The following is a 19,255-nucleotide window of genomic DNA, read 5'->3' on the forward strand; positions in this document are numbered from 1 at the left end:
TCGGCATCACACGATACATAGGCAGGTTTGCTACATGAATGTATGTCTTGAATCTAAATTTTTTCTTGAAATGTGAGTTTACTTACACAAGGCTTATATTGTGTGTCTCCACCCAAGGCATATTTTTCATCTGGGTTATTTCCTTTAGAAAATGTGCAGTCAATGGTAGTGACTCTTAACTCCCAGGTGTCTGTAACCATTTATATAATGCAATGGATTTCCTCACTCCCTGTCACATTTCCTCTATATTTCATAAGTGAATAGTTTCCTTATAATCATAGTAGTGCTTAATTAGAACCTGTCCATCTCAACTGAAAGGGACAACTTGGCCTTTTAGGTGATCAGGTCTGAGCTCACTTGATGAAAAACATCTTTCAGTGGTAAGAAGTTGGGAATTTGGTCTGGATAGGGAAGGAAGCTTAAGATGCAGAATATTCTGTGACATGCACTATCCACAAAGAAAAGCAAGCTGTGAAAAGCAATTTATTTTTTAAAAGTTAATTGTTACCAAAAACTCAATACACATAAAAAATTCACTTGACAGATAAAGGCATGGCATAACATTCAAACTATCTGGTAAGTTTGTTGAAATGAAGTAACATTTTCCACTACTCAATTAGCAATATTTTAAAAATACTAATAACTAAAGTTAATAAATATATGGTTAAACCAGTCTATCCAATCATGCTAAATATCAAGGTAAATTAAATTCTTGTGGAAAGCAATCTGGAACTACGAAATGAGATCTAAAAAGTTTATATATTTTGACCCAGTATTTCTCCATAAGGGAATTTATTGTACAAAAATCTAGATGATACAAAATATATATACATATGTATATATATTCTTTAGATCCAATCAATCATTGAGCAAACAAACTAGAAAGAAAAAATAAAACAACGTATATTTGTAGCAAATATAAATTTTAGCTCACTCACAGTAAAATAAGTATCCTATTTCTATCATTCAGTTCAATTTCTGACTCTGAAACCAATTTCTCCCATGGCCCTGGAAATTTAATTTCCATTATTGGGGTTTTTCTAAATACAGAGTTGTGTCATGGCTCAAGGATCATGTGTGATGCTGAAGCTCTGTGGGGTTAGGAAGAGGTTGGTGGTGAGTTACCTGTTGTTACCCACCCTCACCCTTCACGATGCTTGGGACTCAGGGACTCAGCTTCCCTCTCTTGTTTCTGTGTCATCTGTAAGAGAAAAGAATCATTCATAAGGCCAAAAACCCTTTCCTCTAGGTCCCACATCCCACACCATTCCCAGCCCTTCTTAGGTCTTGCCACCTTCCCAGTTGTCCTCCCAGGATGAAGACATAAGATTCCTGCCTTTTGGATATTCTTGGGAATGTAGTTTTCTCTCTCTCTACACCCTAATATGCCAAGGAGGTTTGGGAGATAGTAACATTAAAAAAAGAAAGGAAGAGTTATGTTCTTCCCACTTTTTCCAAGACACTCTGCCTCTCTCCAGATCCCCTGGCTGTCCTCTCCTTTCAGCTCCACTCTCACTCCCACCTCAAGCTTTTGAAAACAAAAGTCAGGAACAGAAGAACTTTGGAGATGGCTGTGCTTTTAGCCCAGCCTCAAGCTACCTCCAGGCTGGAGTAAGAACAGCTTCTCTGAGTTTGAGTGGGAGGTCAGAGATATAGAAGAAAAAAATTTGTATCTCAAAATATCCTTGTCATGCATAATGACAAAAAACGATAGAAAGATTGCAAACATCAAAATTATTTAATAGTGGGAACATAATCTTGTACCAATCAGTAGAGCAGATTTTGTTTTCAAACATTACCATAATTTAATCCTCATGATAGTCTTTGAATATAATGTAATAATTAGGAATAATTTTGAAGACAAGGCATCAACCTGGATACACTGTAAAGACCAAAAGTCACCAACAAAAATGAAAATATCTGATGTGTTTGGGTGGTGGAATTTTGTGTGAATTATTTTTGTAACAAGGATTATGTAACATCATGAAAAAGAAATAGAAACTAGAGGAGAAAATACTTTTTTCCAGATTTGACATGAGAAAAAGAAATCCTTGTAGATTTTGCCTCGAAGGGTATTATCAAAAGTCAGTTCCAAGAATTCAAAGCTATTCCAGCTGCAGCCATAGCAAATGAGTTGAGATTATAAAGATGATTTGTTTCCCTCTTGATTTAATGTTCTCTAATTCACTAAGACCTATTGTCTGCCTCTCTAGTCCTACCCATCCTTTAGATCCTGGAGAAAAATCTAGAAATAGTCAATGAGGCTCCTGATAAAAGATAAGCCCATGTGAAAGATTTGTTCTAAGGAGGGGAAATCACATTTGTTGAGCACCCTTTATGTTCCAGAAACTGGGATAGATACTTTTCTATTTTCATCACATTTAATGGCATATATTGGTTCCATTTTACTGAAGTGAAAACTGAGGCCCAGAAATGTTAAGTGATTTGCCTAATGCCACCCAATGACTGAGAGAATTCCAACTCAAGTCTGGCTGAGCCCAGCTCCAGTTATGTTCCACTATGTTGCCTCTCTTCGAAGCAGCCCCTCATGGACAATTCCATACTGTCTGCCTAAGGTAAAAATGTAAAAAATGAAAAAATTTATTGTTACTATAAATTAATGAAAATACTAATATACTAGTTTTACTGGAAAGCAGTGACACCATTGATAAGGTTTGGCTGTATCCCCACCCAAATCTCACCTTGAATTATAATTCCCACAATCCCCATGTGTCTAGGGAGGGACCTGGTGGAAGGTGATTGGATCATGGGGGTGGTTTCCTCTATGCTGTTCTCATGATAGTGGGTGAGTTCTCATGAGATCTGATGGTTTTATATGGGGTCTTCCCCCTTCACTCCTTGATCTTCTCTATTCTGCCGCCATGTAAAGAGGTCCTTGCTTCCCCTTTGCCTTCCACCATGATTGTAAGTTTCCTGGGGCCTCCCCAGCCATGTGGAACTGTGAGTCAATTTAAACCTCTTTCCTTCATAAATTACCCAGTCTCAGTTTAATATCTTTATAGCAACGTGAGAACAGACTAATACAACCATTAACCAGGATTTCATGGAAGTGTTTTCTGTGAAATGCTCATTGATAGAAGTGTTTCGTGACCAAATAACATGGGAAGATGCTGTATTGAATAAACCCCCTTTTGGAAATTCACAGTGCACTTAGAGGCTCTGAGTAATTAGGGGGAAAAAAAACTTCCTTCTTAGCTCTTTAAATCCAGTGTTTCCCAGACTTACCTGGTCATAGAATCTTTTTTGTCATAATACTATTACCACTCCTAGACCAGCTGCACAAACCTGTGTTCGAGACCATGGAAGGGGGGCCTCCAGGAGAAGGCCAAAGGGAACTATTTTCATGGAGAGGGAGGATGCTTTTTGTAACTAGAGACAGCTGTGCTCAGTGAGATTGTCACGGTAGGAGAGGGGAATGTTCTCCTCAACCCTGGGTGGAACTGTCATGGCCTCAGCATAGTGAAGGCTCTAGGAAACATGACTCCACTTGGGCACAGCAAGCACTTGCAACTTTGTGAACATCAGGAGACTGGCAGCAACAGCAATGTGACACAAAGTGAGTCATGCCAAGCAGAACCCAGCAGGGATGAGAGGTCCTCCTGTAGTGTCAAAGTATAAACCACAGTCAGGGCAGTTAGAACGAGAGGATGCCTAACCCAGGGCAGGCACTGAATCAATACATCCAATGTTAAATGCTAATAATGGCAAAGGAAAACGTTTCCTTGGATTTAATCTGGCTCCCCCGGGACTCCAAGAAGTATCTTTATATAGCATCTTGGTCTTGGCAGGAAAGAGGCAGTAAAGTCAGCAGGGCTTCACTGAACAATAATTTAATGAGGAGAATTTTTACAAAGATCGAGAGAGGGTGAAGGGATTTAATCAAGGATGGTGTATTAGGGTTCTCTAGAGGGAAAGAACTAATAGGATATACATAGATATATTATAAACGTGAATTTATTAAGTATAAGCGTATATGATCACAAGGTCCCACAATAGGCCATCTGTAAGCTGAGGAGCAAGAACAGCCAGTCCAAGTCCCCAAACTGAAGAACTTGGAGTCCAATGTTCGAGGGCAGGAAGCATCCAGCATGGGAGAAAGAGGTAGGCTGGAAGGCTAGGCCCATCTCTCCATTTACATTTTTCTGCCTGCTTTATATTGGCTGGCAGCTGATTAGATTGTGCCCACCAGATTAAGGGTGGATCTGCCTTCCCCAGCCCACTGACTCAAATGTTGATACCTCTTGACAACACCCTCACCAACACACCCAGGATCAATACTTTGTATCCTTCAATCCAATCAAGTTGACACTCAGCATTAACCATCACAATTCTAACCCCTGTCAACTTGAACCTATACACATCTCCTGAGATCATACATAATCATAAAGACAATAATGTCATAATTACACCTAACATAATACAACTATCCTTCATACAACCGGAAAGGCACCAATCCCCAACCCAAATACTATTATATAAAGTTAACAATACTTAAATGCTGATATGAAGTCAATAAATCCTATGTCACACCATACAGAAAAAGCAAATAAAATGAAGATATTTTCTTAGTACAAGTGTATACATGTACAAACATGATTTTAGCAAAAGAAGAAATACTCATGACAATTACAGTTCCCATTTCTGCAGCTGGTAATGTGGTAGTAACTGGTGTTGATGACTACCTTCTTCTACTAGCCATTCTGTATTCATTCCGTTTGTATTCAGCAAGCACCTCAGCAGGTTGTGTTTTTTTTTCCTAGTGGAGTGATCCAAACCTTCATTCCTGAGGGGTCTGGGCCATTTGTAGTCCTGCCTAGATTGAGCTGTTGTAGTTTCGCGTTGACCTTAATCACAGGACATGGTAATACTAAGAGATGCCCTAATGAATCTCCTGTATTCCATGCATACTCTTACTTACCTCCATTGTGAAGTAGTAGACTGACTTCATCTTGATAGTCTGGTCAGTCACCCCAGTCAACACTGTAACTCCCTTCTTAGCCTGTTGACTTAAAGGTAGGAGGAGCCCAAAGTGTCCAGGTGGCAATCTTAACTTCAAGTTTAATGGAATCATTGTTGTGTCTCCTGGTGGCAGTGTTCCTCCCTCTGGAACTAAGACCTTTAGGCCAGCAGAACATAATGTCGTGGGAACAGGAAGCAAAAATTTTCTAGTGGATCACTAGAGGTGATGGTGAGTGGTGCCATTTCTGCTTCCACTTCCATCCCTTGAATCCTGGACCCATGAATCCTGGCTATGGGAGAAACAGTGTCATATATTGGATGCTGATTCAGAGCATGCATGGCTTTCTGGAGAACTTTGTCCCAGCCCTGCAAAGTACTGTCACCTAGCTGGTGTTGTAATTGTGACTTCAAAAGGCCATTCCACCACTTTTATCAATCCAGCTGCTTCAGGATGATGGGGAACATAAGACTAGCAAATTCCATAAGCATGAATTCACTGCCATGCCTCTTTTTTTTTTTTAATTATACTTTAAGTTCTAGGGTACATGTGTACAATGTGCAGCTTTGTTACATACGTATACATGTGCCATGTTGGCGTGCTGCACCTATTAACTAGTCATTTACATTAGGTATATCTCCTAATGCTATCCCTCCCCCTGCCCCCCTCCCCACAATAGGACCCAGTGTGTAATGTTCCCCTTCCCCATCCAAGTGATCTCATTGTTCAATTCCCACCTATGAGTGAGAACATGTGGTGTTTGGTTTTCTGTGCTTGCAATAGTTTGCTGACAATGATGGTTTCCAGCTGTATTTATGTCCCTACAAAGGACATGAACTCATCCTTTTTTATGGCTGCATAGTATTCCATGATGTATATGTGCCACATTTTCGTAATCCAGTCTGTCACTGATGGACATTTGGGTTGATTCCAAGTCTTTGCTATTGTGAATAGTGCCACAATAAACATATGTGTGCATGTGTCTTTATAGCAGCATAATTTATAATCCTTTGGGTATATACCCAGTAATGGAATGGCTGGGTCAAATGGTATTTCTAGTTCTAGATCCTTGAGGAATCGCCACACTGTTTTCCATAATGGTTGAACTAGTTTACAATCCCACCAACAGTGTAAAAGTGTTCCTATTTCTCCACATCCTCTCCAGCACCTGTTGTTTCCTGACTTTTTAATGATCACTATTCTAACTGGTGTGAGATGGTATCTCATTGTGGTTTTGATTTGCATTTCTCTGGCCAGTGATGAGAATTTTTTTGTGTCTGTTGCCTGCACAAATGTCTTCTTCTGAAGACATAAATGTCTTCTTCTGTTCATATCCTTTGCCCACTTTTTGATGGGGTTGTTTGTTTTTTTCTTGTAAATTTGTTTGAGTTCTTTATAGGTTCTGGATATTAGCCCTTTGTCAGATGAGTAGATTGCAAAAATTTTCTCCCATTCTGTAGGTTGCCTGTTCACTCTGATGGTAGTTTCTTTTGCTGTGCAGAAGCTCTTTAGTTTAATGAGATCCCATTTGTCAATTTTGGCTTTTGCTGCCGTTGCTTTTGGTGTTTTAGACATGAAGTCCTTGTCCATGCCTATGTCCTGAATGGTATTACCTAGGTTTTCTTCTAGGGTTTTTATGGTTTTAGGTCTAACATTCAAGTCTCTAATCCATCTTGAATTAATTTCCGTATAAGGAGTCAGGAGAGGATCCAGTTTCAGCTTTCTACTTATGGCTAGCCAATTTTCCCAGCACCATTTATTAAACAGGGAATCCTTTCCCCATTTCTTGTTTTTGTCAGGTTTGTCAAAGATCAGATGGCTGTAGATGTGTGGTATTATTTCTGAGGGCTCTGTTCTGTTCCATTGGTCTATATCTCTGTTTTGGTACCAGTACCATGCTGTTTTGGTTACTGTAGTCTTGTAGTATAGTTTGAAGTCAGCTAGTGTGATGCCTCCAGCTTTGTTTTTTTGGCTTAGGATTGTCTTGGCAATGCAGGGTCTTTTTTGGTTCCATATGAACTTTAAAGCAGTTTTTTCCAATTCTGTGAAGAAAGTCATTGGTAGCTTAATGGGGATGGCATTGAATCTATAAATTACCTTGGGCAGTATGGCCATTTTCACGATATTGATTCTTCCTATCCATGAGCATGGTATGTTCTTCCATTTGTTTGTGTCCTCTTTGATTTCACTGAGCAGTGATTTGTAGTTCTCCTTGAAGAGGTCCTTTACACCCCTTGTAAGTTGGATTCCTAGGTATTTTATTCTCTTTGAAGCTATTGTGAATGGGAGTTCATTCATAATTTGGCTCTCTGTCTGTTACTGGTGTATAAGAATGCTTGTGGTTTTTGCACATTGATTTTGTATACTGAGACTTTGCTGAATTTGCTTATCAGCTTAAGGAGATTTTGGGCTGAGACAATGGGGTTTTCTAAATATACAATCATGTCATCTGCAAACAGGGACAATTTGACTTCTTCTTTTCCTAACTGAATACCCTTGATTTCTTTCTCTTGCCTGATTGCCCTAGCCAGAACTTCCAACACTATGTTGAATAGGAGTGGTGAAAGAGGGCATCCCTGTCTTGTGCCAGTTTTCAAAGGGAATGCTTCCAGTTTTTGCCCATTCAGTATGATATTGGCTATGGGTTTGTCATAAATAGCTCTTATTATTTTGAGATACCTTCCATCAATACCGAATTTGAGAGTTTTTAGCATAAAGGGCTGTTGAATTTTGTCAAAGGCCTTTTCTGCATCTACTGAGATAATCATGTGGTTTTTGTCTTTGGTTCTGTTTATATGCTGGATTACATTTGATTTGCATATGTTGAACTAGCCTTGCATCCCAGGGATGAAGCCCACTTGATCATGGTGGATAAGCTTTTTGATGTGCTGCTGGATTTGGTTTGCCAGTATTTATTGAGGATTTTTGCATTGATGTTCATCAAGGATATTGGTCTAAAATTCTTTGTTGTTGTTGTATCTCTGTCAGGCTTTGGTATCAGGATGATGTTGGCATCGTAAAATGAGTTGGGGAGGAGTCCCTCTTTTTCTATTGATTGGAATAGTTTCAGAAGGAATGGTACCAACTCCTCCTTGTACCTCTGGTAGAATTCAGCTGTGAATCCATCTGGTCCTGGACTTTTTTTGGTTGGTAGGCTATTAATTATTGCCTCAATTTCAGAGCCTGCTATTGGTCTATTCAGGGATTCAACTTCTTCCTGGTTTAGTCTTAGGAGAGTGTAAGTGTCCAGGAAAGTATCCATTTCTTCTAGGCTTTCTAGTTTATTTGCGTAGGGGTGTTTATAGTATTCTCTGATGGTAGTTTGTATTTCTATGGGGCCGGTGGTGATATCCCCATTATCATTTTTTATTGCATCTATTTGATTCTTCTCTTTTCTTTACTAGTCTTGCTATCGGTCTATCAATTTTGTTGATCTTTTCAAAAAACCAGCTCCTGGATTCATTGATTTTTTTGGAGGGTTTTTTGTGTCTCTATCTCCTTCAGTTCTGCTCTGATCTTAGTTATTTCTTGCCTTCTGCTAGCTTTTGAATGTGTTTGCTCTTGCTTCTCTAGTTCTTTTAATTGTGATGTTAGGGTGTCAATTTTAGGTCTTTCCTGCTTTCTCTTGTGGGCATTTAGTGCTACAAATTTCTCTCTACACACTGCTTTAAATGTGTCCCAGAGATTCTGGTATGTTGTATCTTTGTTCTCATTGATTTCAAAGAACATCTTTATTTCTGCCTTCATTTCATTATATACCCAGTAGTCATTCAGGAGCAGGTTGTTCTTTAGCCATAAAGTGAGTGCCTTGGTCAGGCCATGCTGTGTGGAATACCATGACAGTGGATAAGGCATTCCGTGAGTCCACAGATGGACTTCTTGGCAGAAGAATTGTGTGCAGGATAGGCAAATCTATATCCAGAGTGTCTATTCCAGTGAGGACAAACCTCTTCCCTTTCCATGATGGAAGAGGTTGAATATATTCAACCTGCCACCAGGTAGCTGACGGATCACCCTGAGTAATGGTGCTATATCAAGGTTCAGGGTTAGTGTCTGCTGCTGTCAAATTGGGCACTCAGCAATGGCCGTGGCCAGGTCAGCCTTGGTGAGTGGAAGTCCATGTTGCTAAGCCTATGCATAGCCTCCATTCCGACCACCATGGCCACTTTGTTCATGGGCCCATTGGGCAATGACAGGGGTGGCTGGGGAAAGAGGCTGAGTGGTGTGCTCATAACAGGCCATTCTATCCACTTGATTATTAAAATCCTCCTGTGCTGAGGTCACCTGTTGGTGAGCACTCACATAGGATACAAATATCTTCAGTTTTTGGCCACTCAGAGAGGTCCATCCACATACCTCTTCCCCATATTTGTCACCAATTTTCCAATCATGCTTCTTCCAAGTCCCTGACCATCCAGCCAAACCATTGGCTACAGCCAATAAATCAGTATATAATCGCACATCTGGCCATTTCTTCTTTCATGCAAAGTGCACAACCAGGTGTACTGCTTGATGTTCTGCCAACTGGGAAGATTTCCCTTCACTGTTGCCCTTCAGGGATGTCCTAGAAAAGGGCTGTAGTGCTATAGCTGTCCACTTTTGCATGGTTCCTGCATATCATGCAGAATCATCTCTAAACCAGGTCTTCTTTCTCTGTCAATTGATTATAGGGAACTCCCCATGAGTTCATCGGTACAGCCTGGGGGAGAGCAAGCAGGGTGGCAGGAGTGGAGACCATGGGCATTTGAGCCACTTCCTCACGTAACTTACTTGTGCCTTCAGGACCTGCTCGAGCCCAATCACATATATACCACTTCCATTTGATGATGGAATGCTGCTGTGCATGACCCACCTTATGGCAAAGGGGGGTCAGAAAGCACCCAGTTCATGATAGGCAGTTCAGGTCACATGGTGACTTGATGACCCATAGTCAAATGTTCAGTTTCCACCAAAGTTCAGTAACAGTCCAAGAGCTGTCTCTCAAAAGGAGAGTAGTTATCTGCAGAAGATGGCAGGGCCTTGCTCCAAAATCTTAGAGGTCTCTGCTGCGATTCACCTATGGGGGCCTGCCAAAGGCTCCAAACAGAATCCCTGTCTGTTACTGACACCTCAAGCACCATTGGATCTCCTGGGTCATGTAACCCAAGTGGCAGAGCAGTTTGCACAGCAGCCTGGACCTGTTGCAGAGCCTTCTCCTGTTCTGGATCCCACTCAAAACTGGCAGCCTTTGAGGTCACTCATTAAATGAGCCATAGTAACACACCCAGATGAGGACCACATTGCCTCCAAACTCCAAATCAGCCCAGTAGGCATTGTGCCTCTTTCTTGGTTGTAGGAGCGGCCAAATGCAGCAACTTATCCTTCACCTTAGAAGGAATATCTTGACAGGCCCCACACCACTGGACCCCTAGACATTTTACTGAGGTAGAAGTTTCCTTAATTTTAGTTAGATTTATTTCCCATCCTCTGGCAAAGAAATGTCTCACCAATATGTCCAGTGTGTTTGCTACTTCTTGCTCACCGGATCCAATCAGCATTGTGTCACCAATGTAATGAACCAGGGTGATATTTTGCAGAAGCAAAAAGCTGTCAAGGTCTCTCCAAATAAGATTATGACAGAGCTGGAGAGTTGCTACACCTCTGAGGTAGAACAGTAAAGGTATATTGCTGGCCTTGCCAGCTGAAGGCAAATTGCTTCTGGTGGGCCCTATGGACAGGAATGGAGAAAGACATTTGCCGAGTCAATGACTGCATACCAGGTATACATTATTCAAGCAATGAAACCATATCTGCTACAGCAGCTGCAATTGGAGTCACCACTTGGTTAAGCTTATGATAATCCACTGTCATTCTCCAAGATCCATCTGTCTTCTGCACAGGCCAAATGGGAGAGTTGAACAGGGATGGGGTGGGAATCATCACCCCTGCATCTTTCAAGTCCTTGATGGTGGCACTAATCTCCATATTGTTTTTGATTTACTATTTGTTTTTTTATTTATTATTTGTTTTGATAGTTTTTGATTTACTATTTTTCTATGTAGAGACAGCTCTAATGGCTTCTGCTTGGCCTTTCCCACCATAATAGCCCTCACCCTACCAGTCAGGGAGCCAATGTGAAGGTTCTGCCAGTTGCTAAGTATGCCTATGCCAATCATGCATTCTGGTACTGGGGAAATGACCACAAGATGAATCCAGGGACCTACTGGACCCTCTGTAAATAGGCCCTGAACTAAAACTCCATTAATTACCTGACCTTCTTATGCCCCTACTTTAACTGGAGGACCACAATGATGTTTTGGGTTGATTCCCCTGGAATCAACATCAGCTCAGAGCTAGTGTCCAGTAGTCCCCCAAATGTCTGATCATTTCCCTTTCCCCAGTGCACAATTACACTAGTAAAATGCCAGAGGTCTCCTCAGGGAAGCATGGGAGAAAGATTCACTACATAAATTGTCAGTAATATAGTGGGGTCCTTCCTCAAGGGGACCCGGCCTCCCCTTCTTTCAAGGGGTTCTGGGTCTGTAAACTGGTTCAAGTCTGGAAATTTAATGAGGGGCCATGATTCTGTTTTTATAATTCAAATTAATATTTTGTCCATTTGACCTAGAAGTTTTCTGCTTGTATAAATTAAGTAGGAATGCAGTAGGCTACCTATCAATTTCCCTTCTAGGAACACCATGATTAATTAGCCAATGCCAGAGCTCTACACAAGTCGGACTATGCTGATTGCAGCTTTACCACTGCTGTCCATTACAGTAGCTAGGCCCACCTTGCCTTTGATGGTTCAGTGCTGCCACTTGGTCCCTGACACCTCAAGATCCAATTATTCCCACTGTATTTAAATTTTGTAGTTGAGTGACTGCAGTTTCCACTGTTACATCTGACATACAGAGAAAAGCAATTACAGGGCTCTTCAAAGATGTAGGTGCTGCCCTCACAAATCTATTTTGCAAGGCATTGGTCAAGGGTATATCTTGCAAGGGCATTGGCCAAAGAACAACTTGTCCTTTTAGGTGATCAGGTCTGAGCTCACTTGATGAAAAACATCTTTCAGTGGTAAGAAGTTGGGAATTTGGTCTGGATGGATAGGGAAGAAAGCTTGAGATTCAGAATATTCTGTGACATGCACTATCCACAAAGAAAAGCAAGCTGTGAAAAGCAATTAATTTTTTCAAAGTTAATCATTACCAACTAAAACTCAATACACATAAGAAATTCACTTCACAGATAAAGGCATGGCATAAGATTCAAACTATCTAGTAAGTTTGTTGAAATGAAGTAATGTTTTCCACTACTCAATTAGCAATATTTTATTCAAAATAATAGTAACTAAAGTTAATAAATATATGGTTAAACCAGTCTATCCAATCATTCGTAGTATCAGGGTAAATTAAATTAATTCCTGTGGAAAGAATTATCCAGCTGGGATAAGTAGGTCTAAAGTGACTAATCCATTCCACCATCCCAATCTCCCTAAGCTTTTGGATCCCTTCCTGTACATTAAACCAAGGGAGATCAGGCATTTCCAGCTCACTCACAGTGGGGCATCTTTAAATCCATATTTCAGCTAACCAAGCAAATAAACTATTAGAACTTTTTTTTTTTTTTTTTTTTAACTCCCTGAGCTGCATCAAAAGCAGAGTCCCTACTTAGTGGACCCAAATCAACAAATTCAGCCTGATCCAACTCTCTTCCTTCCACTGTTATCTCATAGCCTTAATATCCATTCCCATTTCTGTTGTCCAGATTGCTGTTTACATACATTAGAGAACTCCAACAGTTATTTTTGAGTGTAGCGCACCACCTCGTGGGTCACACTCTCAACCTCACCTCTAGGGGCCTGCTGGGACTTTAATCTAGTTATAGGTCTAGAAGTAAACAGAGGTGTTAAAGTGACTCCTGAAGAGAATCAACATTATCTTGCCTGGAAACTGCCTCAGGGGAGGTCATCACTGTTGCCTCAGGCAGTGCAGGGCTTATCTCCTCAAAGGTGGAAAGACTGATGGCAGCATGGGTCAGGGAGGGGATGTTGCCACTACTGGGGATGGGAAAGCTGTTCCTTCTGGCACAAAGGTTCATATATATGTGTGTGTGTGTGTGTGTGTGTGTGTGTGTGTATTTATATATATAATATGAACCTTTATGAACCTTTATATATAACCTCTCTATATGAACCTTTATATATGTATGAACCTTTATATATATGAACCTTCATATATATATGAATCTTTATATGAACATTTATTTTTATATATATATATATATATATATATGAACCTTTATATGAACCTTTATATATATGTATAAACCTTATATGGCCTTTTCCCCCATCTGCTTCTGCAGGCCCTTTAGCACATCTCAAATGTTCTACTGGGCTGGCTCTTCTCTGTCTCCCCAACACCCCTGTCAGATGGTGCCAGTTCTCAGCTAGGCTCTGATAACACCTTCTTCCCTTCTCCCTTCTGACCTAAGGGTGGTAAATCCTTCCTTTAGGCGCTGGTCCCTGGGTGCCTCACCATCTGTGATGGTTAATACTGAGTGTCAACTTGATTGGATTGAAGGATACAAAGTATTGATCCTGGGTGTGTCTGTGAGGGTGTTGTCAAGAGATACTAACATTTGAGTCAGTGGGCTGGGGAAGGCAGACGCACCGTTAATTTGGTGGGCACAATCTAATCAGCTGCCAGCGAATATAAAGGCTCCCACCCTATATCTTTCTCCCATGCTGGATGCTTCCTGCCCTCCAACATTGGACTCTAAGTTCTTCAGTTTTGGGACTCCGACTGGCTCTTTGCTTCTCAGCTTGCAGATGGTCTATTGTGGGACCTTGTGATTGTGTAAGTTAGTACTTAATAAATTCCCCTTTGTATATATATGTGTATATGAACCACATATATATATATGAACCATATATATAGGAACCATATATATAAGGGTTCATATATATAACCTTATATATGTGTGAGGTTATATACAAGGTTATATATATATTACCTTATATGTAAGGTTTTATATATATATAAGGTTCATATGTATATAACATTCATATATATGGTTCATATATATGGTTCATATATATATGGTTCATATATATATATATAAAGGGGAGTTTATTAAGTATTAACTTACACCATCACAAGGTCCCACAATAGACTGTCTGTAAGCTGAGAAGCAAGGAGAGCCAGTCAGAGTCCCAAAACTGAAGAACTTGGAGTCCAATGTTCGAGAGCAGGAAGCATCCAGCATGGGAGAAAGAGGTAGCCTGGGAGGCTGGACCAGTCTCTGCTTTTCATGTTTTTCTACCTGCTTTACATTCGCTGGCAGCTGATTAGATTGTGCCCACCAAATTAACGGTGCGTCTGCCTTCCCCAGCCCACTGACTCAAATGTTAATATCTCTTGACAACACCCTCACCGACACACCCAAGATCAATACTTTGTATCCTTCAATCCAATCAAGTTGACACTCAGCATTAACTATTACAGACGGTGAGGCACCCAGGGGCCAGCACCTAAAGGAAAGATTTACCACCCTTAGGTCAGAAGGGAGAAGGGAAGAAGGTGTTATCAGAACCTAGCCAAGAACTGGCACCATGTGATGGGTGTTGGGGAGACAGAGAAGAGCCAGCCCAGTAGAACATTTGGGATGGTTTAAAGGGTCTGCAGAAGCAGATTGGGGGAAAGGCCAGTGAAATATGGGCTATTATTATTAAAGGGACACAATTTACGTGAATAGACTTGGGAGTCCTAGAGATACAAGAATTACACCAAGAAACTCAAAATCTAAGAAGCTCAGATTTTAATATTTTCAAATATCAAACATTATTCACCTGGAGAAAATAATTGGGTGAAATTGAGACTCCCCTTCCCATTTCTGTAGCCCACTGAATTTGCCTCCCACTCATTTATGCAAAGCATGCTAAGTTAATTTATGTGTGTGCCTTCTTTTCAGCATTCTTCAGATGGGACACTTAGAAATAACGGTAGCACATTTATTTGCTTAAACCTTTCCTGTGGATGACTCTGCCCACTGTACCTGGGAGAGGGATTATGCCTCAGGAGAAGGCATAATCTACTCTAGCTATTAATAGGCTATCAGCCACCCCAGGGGCCATTCCCTAAAACACCCAATGGATCAGGTCCCCATGTCCTTTTCAAAAATGTGCTTGGAAACCACAGGGATGCCTAGATAATAGCCCAGAATGTGTGGAACGCAGGGCTCCAGATTTTGCTGACCAAAAATAAAATGGATAAAGCCAGACGTGTCTCTGGGAGTGGGCTGTGCATGGGGAAGAGATGAAAGAGTGGCCAGGAAAAGGTAAGGTAACTCCAATATTAACCACAGTAGAAGGCCACTACCAGAAGGAGGATGAGGGAGATGGAGGAAGGAGCTATTGTTTCCAAAGCTCCAAGGAAGCTGGAGCCTCAGCAGGTCTACTCAGTAAGAACTTGGATCCACAAAGAGAGGATTGTCCAGTGGTAGACAGAATCATGGAGAAGATGCAAGCCCTGTTGGAGGGGCTACTCAAAGCAGGGAGAGACATATTCTAGCTGGTCTTTTCCTTCTGTCCACCAGTAATTTTTCTGCCAGTTTCTCCCATAAATATGATCTGCTCTGAAGCCACTTGGCAAGGAATATTAGAAACTGAATTTCCTTGCAATGTAAAACTAAGAAGTGTGGAATGGGATGGATGTGAAATCAAAGAAGCAAGGGATCAACACAGCCTTCTGTGCAAATGTTCATCTCTGTGCCGTCATCAGTGTCACCACGTCTCTGAACTGTCCTCATCAGTATTACCAGTCACCTGCCCATTGCCAAATACTATGGTAAATTCGTGTTTCTTAAACTCTCAACGGCACTTGAATCAATCATTTCTTTTTCTTCTTTTCTTCACTTAGCTTCAGGGACACTTCCCTTAACTTCTGGCTTTTCTCCTAAACATTTGCTATGACTTTTAGTCCCTTTTATTGGTTTCCCTCCCCACCTCCCCACATCCCCACATTTCCCCATTTTCTATATTGGAGTGCTTAAGGATGCTTTCCTTTGGTTATGTCCTATTTTCTGTCTTTACTCTTACTCCTTTGGTGATCCCACCTGGTCCCATGGACTTAAATGCCACCTATCTAGGTACTATCACTCTGAAATTTCTATTCATAGACCCACCCTCCTGTGTTGCTCCGCTATTGGTATATCTGGATGTCTATTAGAGAGCTCCAGTTGGGTGCTAGTGGGCATCTCAAATAATGTATGTTCTAATTTTTAAAAATTTTTCTGACTGGGTGCGGTGGCTCACGCCAGTGATCCCAGCACTTTGGGAGGCTGAGGAGGGTGGATCATCTGAGGTCAGGAGTTCGAGACCAGCCTGGCTAACATGGTGAAACCCCGTCTCTACTAAAATACAAAAATTAATATGGTGTGGTGACTCACTCCTGTAATCCCAGCTACGCGGGAGGCTGAGGCAGGAGAATTGCTTGAACCTGGGAGGCAGAGGTTGCAGTGAGCCAAGATCACACCACTGCACTCCAGCTTGGGTGACAGAGCAAGACTCTGTCTCAAAAAAAAAAAAAAAAGGAAAAAAAATTTTTTTTCTCCTACAAATTTGCCCTTTTCCCACTTTGAGTTCAGTTCTGTGCTCATAGTAGATGTGGAATGTATATATACTCTAACAGTTATTGTGAATACATTTTTCATAACCATTATGAAGTATTTCACAAGCCTTTCATTCAACAAATACTGGTAGAGTGCCTGAGAAATGCCAGACCCTGCACTAGTTACTGAGCGAACAAAAGTGAATCAGACATGGTACCTGATCTCAAGAGAGGGAAAGATGGCCATTTGTGCCTATTTGTGTGTATAAAATTATATCCTCCACTCAGCTTTAAGTTACCTAAGAACTAGAGTATTGGTTCGTGGAGTGGAAATGCCAGCCAGTTTGAGTAAGAAGTAGGATCTTGGGATCTCTTTCAGAAGCCAGGGAAGGTGCAATAATCAAACCCCAGAAAAGGCAGGGACTTCTTCAGCAGTTTGTGAGTCTTTTCTCTAGTGGGCTGTAATAACAAGACTTAGCTTCAACCTCCATTGACACTGGAACAACAGAATCACAACATGTAAGAACAACAAAGGAGATAATCTCTGTGAACCCCAGCCTCCTTGTTTGTAGAATGGAGAGATGAATAATGCCCATAGTGTGGTTGTAAGGATTAAAGACCATAAAATACATGAAAGATGGGGCATGATGCTTGACCACAACAAAAGCAGCTACTATTCACGGGGTATTTGCTATTTTTGTTTTTATTATTATTATTTATACCAACTCCTTGTTTTTTTATGTTGAGGGAAGACCCAGGGAGAAAAAAAGCAACTGACTTAATGTCACTCTGTAAGTTAGGCAGGCACAGAACTGGGCCAGACCATTGGGCACCAGATTACCAGCCCAGCGCTATCTTGATGACATTGTTGTGCCTCTTCATGAGGTTAGTCCTCTGGGCCACAGAGAATCCTAGAATCATCACATTTGAAGGAATCTTCATGTTTACAAATGAATCATCCACATTTTGCAACTAGAGACTGAACCTATCTGTGAATTAATGAACTCCCCATCTGAGCCCATCTGGGGCAACCTTTAGTAGAAATCTTTCAGAGAATGCTGTATTTATACCAAACTCAAATCCACATTTCCCAACTTCAGCCGCCTTTGTTTTGCCTTCGGAAGACATTCAGAAACTGAATCATCAGAGTTTCTTTTCCCCTCTGACAGCTCTTGAGGTATTTAAAGAAATATTTCATCTCATTGCATTTTCTGTTTTCCAGTGTAAATGTTTCCAGCCATTCTAAGACACAAACGTTTTCATTATCTGAGATTCTGGTCCATCTCATCCCCTGGGACCTGGTAAATGCCAATCCTTTTATTTCTACCACATTACTGTTTCTCACACCATCCCATCTGCTCCATCTCCACTGTCACCACACTACTTAAGTTTATGATTACCCTTTCACAGAGATTATTGCGATTGCCTCTGTAGCCTGCGCTCGCTCTCTTCTACTCGTATATCTTTAGTTCACCATCTACACTTGCAGTAAGAATGACTTTTCTAAAATGCAAATCTGTTCCCATCACTTGGCTCCCCATTACTTACCAAATAAACTCTCCTTAGCACAGCATACGAAGATCTTCATGATATGATCTCTGATATGTTTCACCTTTACTCTCCAGTGATGTTGAACTTTTGGAGGCAGACTTGGAATGGTTATTTTAACAGTTGAAGTAGGACATGAGAGTAGTCATAATGAGGGTAGTGAGACTGGAGCTTAGAAATGGGCTAGATTTGGAAGGCCCTTCAAAGTTAAACTCCGAAGGAAATGGTTCTCTTCTCTCCACCATCCAAAGCTGACCACCAGATTTCTGTTGTGATTGACAATAGTGATGTTGGTGTCATTCACTGAAACTGATATGCCCCAGAAGGAGCAGGCTGTGGGGACTGGGGGTCTGCAAGATAGGTTAGCACACTTTTCAGTGAGAAGTAGGGACCATGTAGCATGCACAGAAGCAAGGGGCCATGGGGGATATGCTACTGGAGGCTGTAGAGCAATAATGCAGCCTTGTATGTAATCAGCTTTTTTGTTGGCCAGAGGCATGCTTGGTTCTTATTAAGCTACAAGTGAAGTAAATTCTGGAGATGAAATAATAGAGTCCTGGCCCCTGTCTGACCTTGGAGTGGGAAAACAGCTTCAAAACAGCCATCGTATGTGATTGGGGAAGATTGTTTTAATTGTTGTAAAGAAACATTCTATTTTGCTCGAAAGACTTGTGTGTTTATCCTTTAATCATGAAGGATGCCTCTGGGTGCAGCAAGTCTTCATAACTTGTTTTACTTTCCATGAGCAGGAGGTCACCCTTGAAGGAAGGAGAATGGTTCGTTATTTGCCACAGGAATAAGAGTTCAGCCAGAATAATACCTTACGTCTCCAAGAGCGGTAGAACACCACATAGTGACCTCATTAGTGGCCAGTTGAAGTCAAAAGTCAGAGCAATCCATTTTAATAGTGAAAGCCACCATTTTGTTATAATAGGTACTAACACATCAGTAATTATACAAAAATATGTTCTTCAGATTAGAGACATTAAGGTCCAGGCAAGTTAAATAGTTTGTCTGTGGTCACACTTCTGTTGGCTATAAAAACAGACCCTGAACCCAGATCCATCTGACTTCATCGAACATGGCTTCCTCATGCCCTTCAAAACAATAAAAAAGCTAGGAAATTGGTTTGGCTTATTAA

At 41.1% G+C, this 19,255-nt stretch overlaps 1 long non-coding RNA gene across 1 annotated transcript; it reads right to left on the reverse strand.

Moving 5' to 3' along the window:
* Positions 1 to 464: 464 nt before the first annotated feature.
* LOC144338579 (uncharacterized) lies at positions 465 to 18,872 on the reverse strand. The gene is made up of 2 exons (XR_013412824.1): positions 18,115 to 18,872; positions 465 to 1,201 (listed from the first exon to the last, which is right to left on the reverse strand). It is a non-coding gene; the product is annotated as an uncharacterized LOC144338579 (long non-coding RNA).
* Between the last annotated feature and the right edge of the window lie 383 nt (positions 18,873 to 19,255).

The sequence above is a fragment of the Macaca mulatta genome, chromosome 1 (genome assembly GCF_049350105.2).
Source record: "Macaca mulatta isolate MMU2019108-1 chromosome 1, T2T-MMU8v2.0, whole genome shotgun sequence".
In the NCBI taxonomy this organism is placed as follows: Eukaryota; Metazoa; Chordata; class Mammalia; order Primates; family Cercopithecidae; genus Macaca; species Macaca mulatta.